The sequence below is a fragment of the Hylobates moloch genome, unplaced genomic scaffold (genome assembly GCF_009828535.3).
Source record: "Hylobates moloch isolate HMO894 unplaced genomic scaffold, HMol_V3 SCAFFOLD_6, whole genome shotgun sequence".
In the NCBI taxonomy this organism is placed as follows: Eukaryota; Metazoa; Chordata; class Mammalia; order Primates; family Hylobatidae; genus Hylobates; species Hylobates moloch.
Genome location: NW_026652281.1, coordinates 26,943,128 through 26,958,543, shown reverse-complemented (window position 1 = coordinate 26,958,543; position 15,416 = coordinate 26,943,128). Strand labels below are relative to the sequence as shown.

Here is a 15,416-nt window from a genome sequence, read left to right as displayed (position 1 = left end):
TACTTTGAAATATATAACACATTATTTACATCATCAACAGAATAAAACTTTTAAAACATCAGCATTTTAAATAGCATAAAAACAAAGTGCTAAAGAAGAGATCTAACAAAACCTTTGTACAAGGAATATATAAAACTTTACTGGAGAAATTAAAGACTATTTGAACAAAGAAAGAGAAATGTCATGTCCATGGATAGAAAGACTTCTCAAGTTGATATACAACTTCAATGTTATCCCAATAGAATCCTACAAATTATTTTCTTTTGGAAATTAACAAGCTGATTCTAAAATTAATAGATACATAAATGGGCTCAAAATAGCTAAGAGTAAATTAGAAACATCTACCATACCAAGAATTTTTACAAAATTACAGCAATTAAGATGATGTGGTATTTGTGCAAGAGATAAACAGGCCAATTGGACTGAATAGATAGTCCAGAGCTAGAACCACTCAGAAATGGACACTTGATTTTGACAAAATTGGCACTATAGAGCAGTGGTGAAAAGAAATAATAAAGACCTTTTACTAGTTGAGAAGAAAAAGATGACAAAGCAATTTTTATATGGGCAATAAATGTGAATAGGCATTTCACCAAATGGGAGACAGCAAAATAATCAATAGCTTTTTTAAAGTTGCTCAACATTGTTATTGCTCAAGGAAATACAAATTAAAGCATCAATAGAATGCCACTATATAATCTACCAGCATGGTTAGAATGAAGACACAATCACACATCCTGATAATGTCATATGATTGCATGGATGTTGAATAACTGGAACCTCATACACTACTGATGAAAATAGAAATGTAAATTGGTACAATCACTTTTGAAAACTGTTTTACTGGCCGGGCGCAGTGGCTCACGCTTGTAATCCCAGCACTTTGGGAGGCCGAGGCGGGCGGATCACGAGGTCAGGAGATCGAGACCAGGGTGAAACCCCGTCTCTACTAAAAAAAAAATACAAAAAATTAGCCGGGCGTGGTGGCAGGCGCCTGTAGTCCCAGCTACTCGGAGAGGCTGAGGCAGGAGAATGGCGTGAACCCGGGAGGCGGAGCTTGCAGTGAGCCGAGATTGCGCCACTGCACTCCAGCCTGGGCGACCGAGCGAGACTCCGTCTCAAAAAAAAAAAAAGAAAACTGTTTTACATGATGTATTAAATTTGAACATGATCCAACAATTTCACTCCTAGATTTGTAGCAAACAGAAATAGTTTTACATGACCCATAAGATATGTATAATGTTTATAGCAGCATTATTCATAACAACTCCAGACAAAAAATACTAATGTCTGCCAGCAGTTAAAGGTTAAATTGTAGTTTACTAAGAAATATCATTATATGATCGAATACTATGCAGAAATAAACTTAATAAACATCAGAAATCTCACAAGAAACATTTGCACGAAAGAATTGCACAGAGAGACATATCCTGCATTATTTAATTTGTATGAAACTTTTATTATTATTATTATACTTTAAGTTTTGGTGGGACTGTAAACCAGTTCAACCATTGTGGAAGTCAGTATGAAACTTTTGAAAACAGGCAAATCATAAAGTTTGAAATCAAAGCAGTGGTTACCTTTGGGGAGGAGAGCAAGGTTGTGAAAGAAAGGGCTTCTGTTGTGCAGGTAGTATCTTAATTTCTTGATCCATGCAGTGCTCACTTTGTGGTAATTTATTAGGTTGTAATCTTAAGATATGTGCCCTGTTCTGCATATGTGTTATATCTTAATAACGAAAATGTCTTATCTAAAAATATCAATATTGTCATGTCTCTTCACAGCACGAAATCTTTCAACGGTTCCACAATGTCTTAAGCATAAAATATAGACTTCATGAAGCCTTTGAGTTGACTTCTTAACCTCATTTTCCACCTTGTCATTGAGATATCCAGTTTTTTAAACACATAAAACTGTTTGCAGTTTCACAGATACTCTCTTTTGTGACTTTGTTCTTAGCATAACGTTTGGAATTTATAAAATAGCCCTTCCTTGTCCACTTAGCTAATTGTACTCACCCGTAAAGTGCCACCTTCTCCTGAAAGCGATGTAAGAAACACTAGCCTAGGTTAATTTCTCTCACTTGTGTCCTACAGGACCCTGTCATGCCTCAGTAATAGCTCTTAGAACTATTTTAAATGTCAGTTCTACAGGTCTATATTTACCTAGAAATTAGTGATGCATAATTCCCTAAGCCTTACGAAAACACAATTCTTGCCACACAGGGAACACTTTATAAGTATTACCAGATTAAATTGTCTGCCTGGCAATTGGTTGGCAAACAGCTTCAGTTGTAAACAATTAGCTTGTTTATGCATATTCACCAGTTGTGTTGTACTTGGAAAGAGTTGGATAGAGGAAGCTTAACTAAAAATTTTAAACAAATATTGTCCATTCCAAGATGGCCAAATAGGAACAGCTCCGGTCTATAGATCCCAGCGTGATCGATGCAGAAGATGGGTGATTTCTGCATTTCCAGCGAGGTACCTGGTTCATCTTATTGGGACTGATTGGACAGTGGCTGCAGCCCATGGAGGGCAAGCTGAAACAGGGTGGGGTGTCACCTCACCCGGGAAGTGCAAGGGGTGGGGGGATTTCCCTTTCCTAGCTAAGGGAAGACGTGACAGACTGTACCTGGAAAAATGGGACACTCCCCGCCCAAATACTGCACTTCTCCCATGGTCTTAGCAACCAGTAGACCAGGAAATACCTTCCCACGCCTGGCTTGGCAGTTCCCACGTCCACAGAGCCTTCCTCACTGCTAGTGCAGCAGTCAGATTGACCTGCGAGGCAGCAGCCTAGGGGAGGAGGGGTGTCTGCCATTGCTGAGACTTGAGTAGGTAAACAAAGCGGCCAAGAAGCTCAAACTGGGTGGAGCCCACCACAGCTCCGCAAGGCCTATAGCGTCTACAGACTCTGCCTCTGTGGGCAGGGCATAGCTGAACAAGAGGCAACAGAAACTTCTACAGACTTAAACGTCCCTGCCTGACAGGTCTGAAGAGAGCAGTGGTTCTCCCAGGACAGTGTTTGAGTTCTGGGAATGGACAGACTGCCTCCTCAAGTGGGTCCCTGACCCCTGTGTAGCCTAACTTGGAGACACCTCCAAGTAGGGGCCAACAGACACCTCATACAGCAGGTTGTACCTATGGGACAAAGCTTCCAGAGGAGGGATCAGGCAGCAATCTTTGCTGTTCTGCAATATTTGCTGTTCTGCAGCCTCCACTGGTGATACCCAGGCAAACAGGGTCAGGAGTGGACATCCGGCAAACCCAACAGATCTGCCGCTGAGGGACCTGTTAGAAGGAAAACTAACAAACAGAAAGGAATAGCTTCAACATCAACAAAAAGGATATCCATAACAAAACCCCCATCTGTATGTCACCATCATCAAAGACCAAAGGTAGATAAAACCACAAAGATGGGGAGAAACCAGAGCTAAAAAGCTGAAAATTCTAAAAATCAGAGTGCCTCTTCTCCTCCAAAGGATCATAGCTCCCCACCAGCAATGGAACAAAGCTGGACGGAGAATGACTTTGACGAGCTGATAGAAGTAGGCTTCAGAAGGTCTTTAACAACAAACTTCTCCAGATAAAGAAACATGTTTGAACCCATTGCAAGGAAGCTAAAAACCTTGAAAAAAGGTTAGAAGAGTGGCTAACTAGAATAAACAGTGTAGAGAAGAACTTAAATGACCCAATGGAGCTGAAAACCACGGCACGAGAACTTTGTAAGGCATGCACAAGCTTCAATAGCCTATTTGATCAAGTGGAAGAAAGGATATTGGTGATTGAAGATCAACTTAGAGAAATAAAGCAAGAAAAGAAGTTTAGAGAAAAAGAGTAAAAAGAAATGAATGAAGCCTCCAAGAAATATGGAACTATGTGAAAAGACCAAATCTACATTTGATTGGTGTACCTGAAAGTGATGGGGAGAATGGAACAAAGTTGGAAGACACTTTTCAGGATATTATCCAGGAGAACTTCCCCAACCTAGCAAGGCAGGCCAACATTCAAATTCAGGAAATACAGAGAATGCCACAAAGATACTCCTCGAGAAGAGCAACCCCAAGACACATAATTATCAGATTCACCAAGGTTGAAATGAAGGAAAAAATGTTAAGGGCAGCCAGAGGGAAAGGTCAAGTTAACCACTAAGGGAAGCACATCCAACTAACAGCAGATTTCTTGGCAGAAACACTGCAAGCCAGAAGAAGGTGGGGGCTAATATACAACATTCTTAAAGAAAAGAATTTTCAACCCAGAATCTCATATCCAGCCAAACTAAGCTTCATAACTGAAGGAGAAATAAAACCCCTTACAGACAAACAAAAGCTGAGGGATTTTGTCACAACCAGGCCTGCCTTACAATAGCTCCTGAAGGAAGCACTAAACATGGAAAAAAAACAACCAGCACCAGCCACTGCAAAACCATGCCAAATTGTAAAGACCATCGATACTATGAAGAAACTGCATCAATTAACGGGCAAAATAACCAGCTAACATCATAATGACAGGATCACATTCACACAAACCAATATTAACCTTAAATGTAAAGGGGCTAAATGCCCCAATTAAAAGACACAGACTGGCAAACTGGATAAGGAGTCAAGACCCATCAGTGTTCTGTATTCAGGAAACCCATCTCACGTGCAGAGACACACATAGGCTCAAAACATGGGGATGGAGGAAGAGCTACCAAACAAATGGAAAGCAAAATAGCAGAGGTTGCAATCCTATTCTCTCACAAAACAGACTTTAAACCAACAAAGATCAAAAGAGACAAAGAAGGCCATCACATAATGGTAAAGGGATCAATTCAACAAGAAGAGCTAAGTATCCTAAATATACATGCACTCAATACAAGAGCACCCAGATTCATAAAGTCCTTAGAGACCTACAAAGAGACTTAGACTCCCACACAATAATAATGGGAGACTTTAACACTCCACTCTCAATATTAGACAGATCAATGAGCCAGGTTAACAAGGATATCCAGGACTTGAACTCAGCTCTGTACCAAGCAGACCTAATAGACATCTACAGAATTATCCACTCTGAATCAACAGAATATACATGCCTCATAGCACCACATTATACTTATTCTAAAACTGACCACATAATTGGAAGTAAAGCACTCCTCAGCAAATGTAAAAGAATAGAAATCACAACAAATTGTCCCTTAGACCACAGTGCAATCAAATTAGTACTCAGGATTAAGAAACTCACTCACAACCACACATCTCATGGAAACTGAACAACGTGCTCCTGAATGACTACTGGGCAAATAATGAAATGAAGGCAGAAATAAAGATTTTCTGTGAAACCAATGAGAACAAAGATAGAATGTACCGGAATCTCTGGGACACATTTAAAGCAGTGTGTAGAAGGAAATTTATAACCCTAAATGCCCACAAGAGAAAGCAGGAAAGATTGAAAATGGACACCTTAACATCACAATTAAAAGAACTCAAGAAGCAAGAGCAAACACATTCAAAAGCTAGCAGAAGGCAATAAATAAGATCAGAGCAGAACTGAAATTGATAGAGACACAAAATCCCTTCAATGAATCCAGGAACTGGTATTTTGACAAGATGAACAAAATTGATAGACTGTGAGCAAGACTAGTAATGAAGAAAAGAGAGAAGAATCATATAGATGCAATAAAAAATGATAAAGGGGATACCTTCAATGATCCCACAGAAATACAAACTACCATCAGAGAATACTATAAACACCTCTACGCAAATAAACTAGAAAATTCAGAAGAAATGGATAAATTCCTGGACACATACACCCTCCCAAGACTAAACCAGGAAGAAGTTGAATCTCTGAATAGACCAATAACAGGTTCTGAAATTGAGACAATAATTAATAGCCTACCAACCAAAAACAGTCCAGGACCAGATGGATTCACACCTGAATTCTACTGGAGGTACAAAGAGGAGTTGGTAACATTCCTTCTGAAACTATTCCAATCAATAGAAAAAGAGGGAATCCTCCCTAACTCATTTTATGAGGCCAACATCATCCTGTACCAAAGCCTGCTAGAGACACAACAAAAAATGAGAATTTTAGTCCAATATCCCTAATGAACATCAATGCAAAAATCCTCAATAAAATACTGGCAAACCGAATCCAGCAGCACATCAAAAAGCTTATCCACCACGATCAAGTCAGCTTCACTCCTAGGATGCAAGGCTGGTTCAACATATGCAAATCAATAAACATAATCCATCACATAAACAGAACAAATGACAAAAACCGTGATTATTTCAATAGATGCAGAAAAGGCCTTCGACAAAATTCAACAGTGCTTCATGCTAAAAACTCTCAATAAACTAGGTATAGATGGAACGTATCTCAAAATAATAAGAGCTATTTATGACAAACCCACAGCCAATATCATACTGAATGGGCAAAAACTGGAAGCATTCCCTTTGAAAACCGGCACAAGACAGCGATGCCCTCTCTCACCACTCCTATTCAACATGGTGTTGGAAGTTCTAGCCAGGGCAATCAGGCAAGCGAAAGAAATAAATGGTAGTCAATAAGGAAAAGAGAAAGTCAAATCGTACCTGTTTGCAGATGACATGATTGCATATTTAGAAAACCCCATTGTCTCAGCCCAAAAATCGTCTTAAGCTGATAAGCAACTTCAGCAAAGTCTCAGCATACAAAATCAATGTGCAAAAATCACAAGCATTCCTATACACCAAAACAGACAGAGAGCCAAATCATGAGTGAACTCCGATTCACAATTGCCTCAAAGGGAATAAAATACCAAGGAATACAACTTACAAGGGATGTGAACGACCTCTTCAAGGAGAATTACAACCCACAGCTCAACAAAATAAAAGAGGACAAAAACAAACGGAAGAATATTCCATTCTCATGGATAAGAAGAATCAGCATCATGAAAATGGTCATACTGCCAAAGGTAATTTATAAATTCAATGCCATCCCCATCAAGCTACAAATGTCTTCTTCATAGAATTGGAAAAAACTACTTTAAAGTTCATATGGAACCAAAAAAAGAGTCCTCATTGCCAAGACAATCGCAAGCAAAAAGCACAATGCTAGAGACATCATGCTACCTGACTTCCAACTATACTACAAAGCTATAGTAGCCAAAACAGCATGGTACTGGTACCAAAACAGAGAAATAGACAAATGGAACAGAACAGAGGCCTCAAAAATACCACCACACATCTACAACCATCTGACCTTTGACAGACCTGACAAGAAAAAGAAATGGACAAAGGATTCCCTGTTTAATAAATGGCGCTGGGAAAACTGGCTAGCCATATATAGAAAGCTGAAACTGGATCCCTTCCTTATACCTTATACAAAAATTAATTCAAGATGGATTAAAGACTTAAATGTTAGACCTAAAACCATAAAAATCCTAGAAGAAAATCTAGGCAATACCATTCAGGACATAGGCATGGGCAAGGACTTCATGATTAAACACCAAAAGCAATGGCAACAAAAGCCAAAATTGACAAATAGGATCTGATTAAACTAAAGAGCTTCTGCATGGCAAAGATACTACCATCAGGGTGAACAGGCAACCTACAGAATGTGAGAAAATTTTTGCAATCTACCCATCTGACAAAGGGCTAATATCCAGAATCTACAAAGAACTTAAACAAATTTACAAGAAAAAAACAACCCATCAAAAAGTGGGCAAAGGATATGGACAGACACTTCTCAAAAGAAGACATTTATGCAGCCAACAGACACTTGAAAAAATGCTCATCATCACTGGCTATCAGAGAAATACAAATCAAAACCACAATGAGATACCATCTCACGCCAGTTAGAATGGCAATCATTTAAAAAGTCAGGAAACAACAGATGCTGAAGAGGATGTGGAGAAACAGGAATGCTTTTACACTGTTGGTGGTAGAGTAAATTAGTTCAAACACTGTGGAAGATACTGTGGTGATTTCTCGACGATCTAGAACTAGAAATACCATTTGACCCAGCAATCCCATTACGGGGTATATACCCAAAGGATTATAATCATGCTACTATAAAGACTCATGCACACAATAGCAAAGACTTGGAACCAACCCAAATGTCCATTAGTGATAGACTGGATTAAGAAAATGGGGCACATATACACCATGGAATACTATGCAGTCATGAAAAAGGATGAGTTCATGTCCTTTGCAGGGCCATGGATGAAGCTGGAAACCATCATTCTCAGCAAACTATCACAAGGACAGAAAGCCAAACACCGCATGTTCTCACTCTTAGGTGGGAATTACATAATGAGAACACTTGGACACAGGGCGGGGAACATCACACACTGGGGGCTGTCAGGGAGTAGGGGGCTGTCAGGGAGTAAGGGCCTGGGGGAGGGATAGCACTGGGAGAAATACATAATGTAAATGACGAGTTGATGGGTGCAGCAAACCAACATGTCACATGTATACCTACGTAACATACCTGCATGTTGTGCACATGTACCCTAGGACTTAAAGCATAATTGTAAAATAATTTTAAACAGATATTAAATTCATACTGTGCAATGATTGAAAGTAAAGGCAACTTTTTCTAGGTCCCTCAATTTGATTCCTAGTCCTCCCTTCCTGGATAGGTCTAAATGGGTTTTAATGAAATCAGCAATATTTTAAATGAGGCATTAGATAATATATATCTTATTAAACATTTTATCACAAATAAATGTCACTCAAACCTATACTTTTTAAAATCAAGGTCTTAATTTCTTAATTTTGGTCGGGGTATATTTCACATGACTATATATGATAAACATTATTTAATACATTTAAAAGCTGTTACATTTAATTACTGACACAGTAAGGTCTCCAAAATGCTATTTCAATATTTAAAGAACAGCAAATTGAGACAGACTAGCAGCAGGTCACATGCAATACCTCACACCTGTAGTCCCTGTGCTTTCGGAGGCTGAGGCAAGAGGATCACTTGAGGAGTTTGAGACCAACCTGGGCAACATAATGAGTACCCTGCCTCTACAACAAATTTAAATATTATCGTGGTGTGGTGGCGCATGCCTGTAGTCCTAGCCACTCAGGACACTAAGAAAGGAAGATCACTTGAGCTAAAGGTTCGAGGTTATAGTGAGCTATGAACATGCCTCTGCACTCTAGCCTAAGTAAAGAGTCAGACCTTGTCTCTAAAAATAATATTTAAAAAAAAAAAGACCAGCAAAAAAGCACCTCACTACAAGCAACATGATGAGACTCTATCCTCACCAAACCAATAGCAACGATACTGCCATGCATTTTACTGTGCCTATCAAAGAGTAAAGATATTCAACAGTATCTCTGTGGCCCACTATAAGCATCTTTCACAAAACTGTATTTTAACAGAACTCAAATATCTTTAAATGTATGCAAAGACAAACACATAAAGCCTTTCTCTAGAGATCCAAAATGCATTTTTTTTTTTTTTTTTTTTTTTTTGCAGCACCACCAGCAGCAAACAGAAATAGCATCTTAAGAATAATTGGTTATTTGTCCTTCCAACAATGTTTTTTCTTCCCAAATGTGCAAGCTAGGACTGTTTGATTTTCTGTAGAGAAGTCTTATACAAAAAGATAAGTTGTTTTTTTCTTTTTTAAAATACAGAACTTTATTTTGGTTACTGAGGTTTTTGTTACTGTTGGTTCACAGAAAAGTCATTTCTTAGAAAATAGTAAAGGCAGCATTTTGTATGGCGACTCACATTGGGGCCACCAAAAAGATAAGATTTATCTGAAGGCTATAGAGCTCTCTCAAAACCTAAAGACTATCAGGTGTGGAAGGGAAAGTAGACAAGCCTCAGCACTACACACATGTGAATCTAAACGATACTGAAGGCACAAAAACAGGCTCTTAACTCTGCTTTTTGCACATATGTTTTTATTCTATTTCCTTCTACAGACAGGTTTCTTCTGCACACCATTGCATTTAGTGTACAGTATCTGTTTGAAGCTCCTGAAATTACCAGTTACGGTTATACAAAATACTGACAATCTCTATCTCTCCTTCTCTCTGTATATATGTGTGTGTAACATATATCATAGACATTTACACACACCCACTATGGGAAAAAAAAATCTAACCGGCTTACTTGGGTCAGGTGCACAATTTTGGATAAAGTACCTATAATTAGATGACTAAGATGACTTAGTAAAAGCATAGCTTCTGTGGGTCTCCTCTAGCCCTGTGAGTCTACAGGGTGTAAGTTTATCTAAAAGACAAAATGGAAGATTGAAAGTCTAAACAAAATTGCTAATAAATGTCCATAAAGTCAAGAATAAAAGTTTTCTAAGAAAATCCACATGCTTAGCAATATTAGTCTTGACATCCAACAAAGATTAATAAGTGAAAAGAATAATTAACTATTTTTAATACTATTATAGGACCAATAGGTTTGTATGCCCACTGTACAGTAACATATCAATACACTGAGATGGCATGGTTTGCAGCAGAGAGAGTTTTATGATTACAGAGGGCTGAGATAGGAGATGCAAGGGGACCCTCAAATCCCATCTCCCTCAGGAGTCCTGAAGTGGAGTTTTTAAGGGCATCATGGAGGGCCAGGGGATGGAAAATTTGAGTCATCGATTGGTCAGGGCAAGGGAGATAAAATCATCAGGATGTGGAAACCACATTATTTGGTGAGTCAGTTCCTTGGGGGGTCCTTCAGATCAGCTGGTGTTGGTTGGGTGTGTTAGGCTAGCTGATGTCAGTGTGCAGGAGCTGAAAGAATATCTCAAAGGAAATACACTCCATAGTGTTCAAGTTTTTATTACAGAACAGTTAAGGGAACTGTAATCTGAGGTCTATGTGATTCTAGGATGACAGGCAACAGACAACTCTGACGAAGCAGACCAGACAGCAAGTCGACCTTACGATTAATGATGAATGTGCTGGAAGCTTGGTTTATTTTTGTTTCTCCCCTTCCGTTCTTCACTGATTAATTTTATAAAGCGTATGGGAACTATTCCAGTACTATATTTCTTTGGCCTAGAAACAGCATATTCTTTGTCTCCTATCATCTTACAGATTATCTTTGGACTGACATCAATTCAGAAAGATTCCCAATCTCAAATAATAAATTTTTCATGGTCCTAAAACAATTAAGTAGCAATTATAAATGTGAAGTATTATTTAAAATCTGTAAACTTTACTTCATTGATATCACATTCAATTTACTTTAAAGAAATTAAAATTCATAGTCAAAACTTAATTTTACAATATCTGGAAATTGCAAAAGTTCAAAAGTCGGTACCACTTTTTTTTAATATTCTAAATTTTTTAGACTGAACTAAGATGTCTGCATTCTTTCAAGGTCAGTGAAAAGACACTGAAAAAAGAACAAAACAGGGTTACTATAGTCAATAACAACTGTACATTTTCAAATAATTTAAAGAATATAATTGAATTGTTTGCAACTCAACGAATAAATGCTTGAGAGGATGGATACCCCATTCTTCATGATGTTCTCATTTCACATTACACATCTGTATCAAAACATTTCATGCACCCCATAAATATATACTCCTACGAAATACCCCCCCAAATTTTTTTAATTAAAAAGGGGAAAAAAATAACACAGGAAGGAATCCAAACAAATGTACAATTGCTACAGAAATAATCATAATGAAGCATTGAAATATTGAAAGTAGATATTAATAACAATTTGATTGTTAACTGGCCAAAACTAACAGACAAATTGGTCCTATAATTTCAACCTACAGTTTAAAGAATCTATCATTCAAATACCTAACACATTTTATATTATTTCTGTCCATAAAGTCAAATATTAATGTAAACATTCATTAGTTTAGGTGTGTGGTGAAGTAGATTGAATTTAGTAATAGTTTATTTTAAAAGATATGATACAATGAAAGAACTTGAAGGGATCTCAGGAAGGGTGGTATTTTACCATCTATTGACCACATTAATAGACACAGAGTGGCACAGAATCTAAGTGAGTAAAAAAACTACGACAAATTATCACACTTTGGGAAATTTCAGGGTTTTTTTTCTTGTTTTTGTTTTCTACTTTTAAAATAGTTTTAATTTATATGCAAATATTAAACAGTGTTCTACCCATAAATTCTATTTTCCAAAAACAACTAGGAGCTTTTTTAAAAAAGAAAGCCACACAATGAATTTTAAAAGGCACTGGAATTCCTCTACTTCTAGATCATTGCTAAGCTAGAAAAATGAAGATTTTTCTATCAGGAGTCGCAAGTTAGAACTGAGTATTCTTCAAAGCAGAAATTACAGAGTTTAGTGCCATTTGAGGAAAAGATTATTCAGTTCTCATCTCCAACATCCACAGTTACCTATCAGAAATATTAAACCAGGTCAAAACAGTCCAGCATAATTAGGCTTCATCAAACAAGGCTATTATTTTCTTCTAAGATGCTAACAAACTGAAACAGGAAACACTGAAATCAAAATAAAAATATTATTTGAGGATACCAGTCTTACAAATACTTAGTTCCTTATTGTATTCCCCCTTCTATAACACTAAAAAAGGAAATATTTTACTGCAAAGGATATTTCATTTTATATATCACTAGTCACAAATTTTTTTCATTAGTTATTACATAAATGCCTCCTGGTGCCATTATTCAAATAGTGTGACCATTTTATGTCTACAACTCATTTCTGAACTTACAAACAGAATTTTCATGATTTACACAAGTACATCTATCAGTGAAGGTTCGCACTGAGAAGAAAGCACACATTCATAATATCTGATGTTTTACAGAAAGCAATGTAGGAGAAACCTTCTTAATCACCTTTTAAGTGACCCTATGTAAAAAAATAAGTGAATAATTTGGAAGTTGTAAGTCTCCAAAGGATATTTTCAAATGTACATGTAGAAATGTGAGGTTTTTAAGAAATGTCTTCCATGTCCACATCCTGTTGTAATTGCTGTACCATTTTCTCTTCCAGCTGCTTTCCTTTGCCTACAAGAGGGGCTCAGAAAAGATGGATGTTTTGCTTGACTTTTTTTTGATCTCCTGAACTTTCTGTAGCTCTTTATTTTTCTTCAATCTGTTCATTATAAATTTAGCTTGACATTTCTGTTTGATCTCTTCAACTCTCTTCATTGCATCAGTAGTTTTATTCCATCGCTCTTGCTGGTATTTCATAGGTTCGTGTCTACGTTTTTCAAAGATCAAATGAATTTTTCACTGTAAGCTCTTTACCAGCTGCTTTCTGGAATGCTTTAGTCCACCTGAACTTGCAAGGATTGTATTTCTTTTTAAAGTTTTTATGACATTTGTATTTACAAAATCTGAACACCTTGCAATCATTGCAAACAAACATCATGCAGTGGCCAGGGTCCAGGGTACATGGGCCCTGAACAAAAATAACATTTCCAAATAGGCATGTTGAACCTGTGTGGTTCCCACCAACCAAATACCAACCTTAAGTAGAAGTTGAAATTTAAGTTTTGAGTTTACATTACAACCAACAATTCTTCATTCTTGGATCTATTGAAAGGATCTAGAATCTAGCTGTCTATTAATAATATCATTTTTTAAAAATCAAATAATTTTGCCATATTCACTTCTTTCATATGGGTATATGTGTATATAACACTTAATAAATTTATGTAATAAATATCTTTTATTAAGAAATGTACAAATATGTTTATATATATTCATACTAAATATATCATTTATATATTTAACTTCAAAGATCATTTGATAATGCTTACAGAGACACATATCCTATAACAGGGTACTTATTTCAATCCAAAATATTTAGATAATGAATAGAATATAGTTCATTACCATTATTTACTTTTTCACACATTTATGAAGCCAAAGAAATTTCTAGACACACAGATGATAGCTGGGTAGATGGATGGATAGATGAATGAATAGATGTTCATAGTACTTGCACCATTCCAAAGTGTTTTGTCTTAGCTTAAAGGAAAAGAAAAAAATACAGATAGAGGCAGATTTTAATTTTTAAAGAAATAGTTGGAAATAAATGAATGTGAAGGAAGTTTACATCAAAGATATCTGACACAATCTAAATACAAAAGGCAGGGCTAATTAAGCAACATTCTTTGATATAGAAGACTACTCCCTCCTACTCATTACTGTTTTTTTAATCTGTTTTCTGGTTTCTGATTTCCAGTATAACTAAGGAATTAAATTTCTAGTTGTATTTAATTTTAATCCAAACAGCTCCTTGTGGCTAAATAGTTACAATATTGAATCATGTAAGACCAGGTAACCTATATTCTGCCCCAAAGCAAACTACCCAAACAACATGGAATATTCTGTCTAGAAAGGGCCCACTCTATGTCTAGAAAGATGTCCAGGCCTAGTTTCTTGCTTCCTCTCCAGTATTAGATCACTTTTTTAACCTGTTATTTTCTTCTCTTGGCATTATTCCTTAATGAAAAACAGAGAATTATGTATATAAATTTATAGAAGCTTAAATGAAAGGAGAAGTTATTTAAAATGTGTGACCATGCTTCCTGAAATGATTTCTAACCTTTACATTTGGAGAACACGCTAAGAGACGGCATTTGCAAAGGTTTCCTAGGATGTTACTAACATTAACTATTTAAGATTTGCTCTGTGCCCTATTTAATAAAAAGTGACTTTTCTCTTATTTGCAGCAAGGAAAAATTGGTCTTACTTGCAATATAAATCAAAAAGCTGGTCTCAAGTCTGTGTCTTGGGATCTCACCTCTCAAAAATAGTCCCTCACACTGAGTCTCTCTTGTGACACCAGGAGGTGGAACTAGCCACACATGGCCTCCTGTTCTCATATGCTGCTTAGGCTAATACTAAGGTTCAGTAGTTGCTGCCACAGAGGCTAAAAAGGAGAAAGACATCACCATTTGATTCTCTGCTCCTAAATCTGCTTTTCCACCATGGCATCTTCTTTCTTCTCACCCTGCCCACTATTGCCCAGCCCACAGAGTCACCAGAAAACCTGTCTGGAATGTGAGAGAATTGAAGAACCCAAATGGCAGCTGGGCAGGTTCGATCCTATAGAGAGTTGTTCATTCTTCATTCACCTGTTATTTGGTATTTGGGAGGCAATACACAACACAACTGTTCATTGCACAGGCTATGGAGTCAGACAGAAGTGGCCTCAGATCTCAGCTCAAATAGATACTATGACCTTTGGCAAGTTCTTGAACTCGAAGATCATTGTGTCTATGTTTTCTCATCAGTAAAATGGAAATATTAAAAGCTGCTTCAGAGAATAATTATTAGGACAATTTAAATAACACATATGAATTTGTTACCCTGTCTCTGGCATAGAGTCTCCAAATGACAGCTATAATAATTTTTAAAAGGATAAAATAAGTGTAGGTATAACTTAATAACAATGATCTTAGGAGGTGTTCATTACCCAGCTGTATATCCCTGCTGAGTTCCCTATGTTG

At 37.0% G+C, this 15,416-nt stretch overlaps 1 pseudogene; it reads right to left on the bottom strand.

Annotated features, from left to right (window-relative positions):
• Positions 1–12,886: 12,886 nt before the first annotated feature.
• Positions 12,887–13,388, bottom strand: LOC116470341 (probable ribosome biogenesis protein RLP24; annotated as a pseudogene).
• Between the last annotated feature and the right edge of the window lie 2,028 nt (positions 13,389–15,416).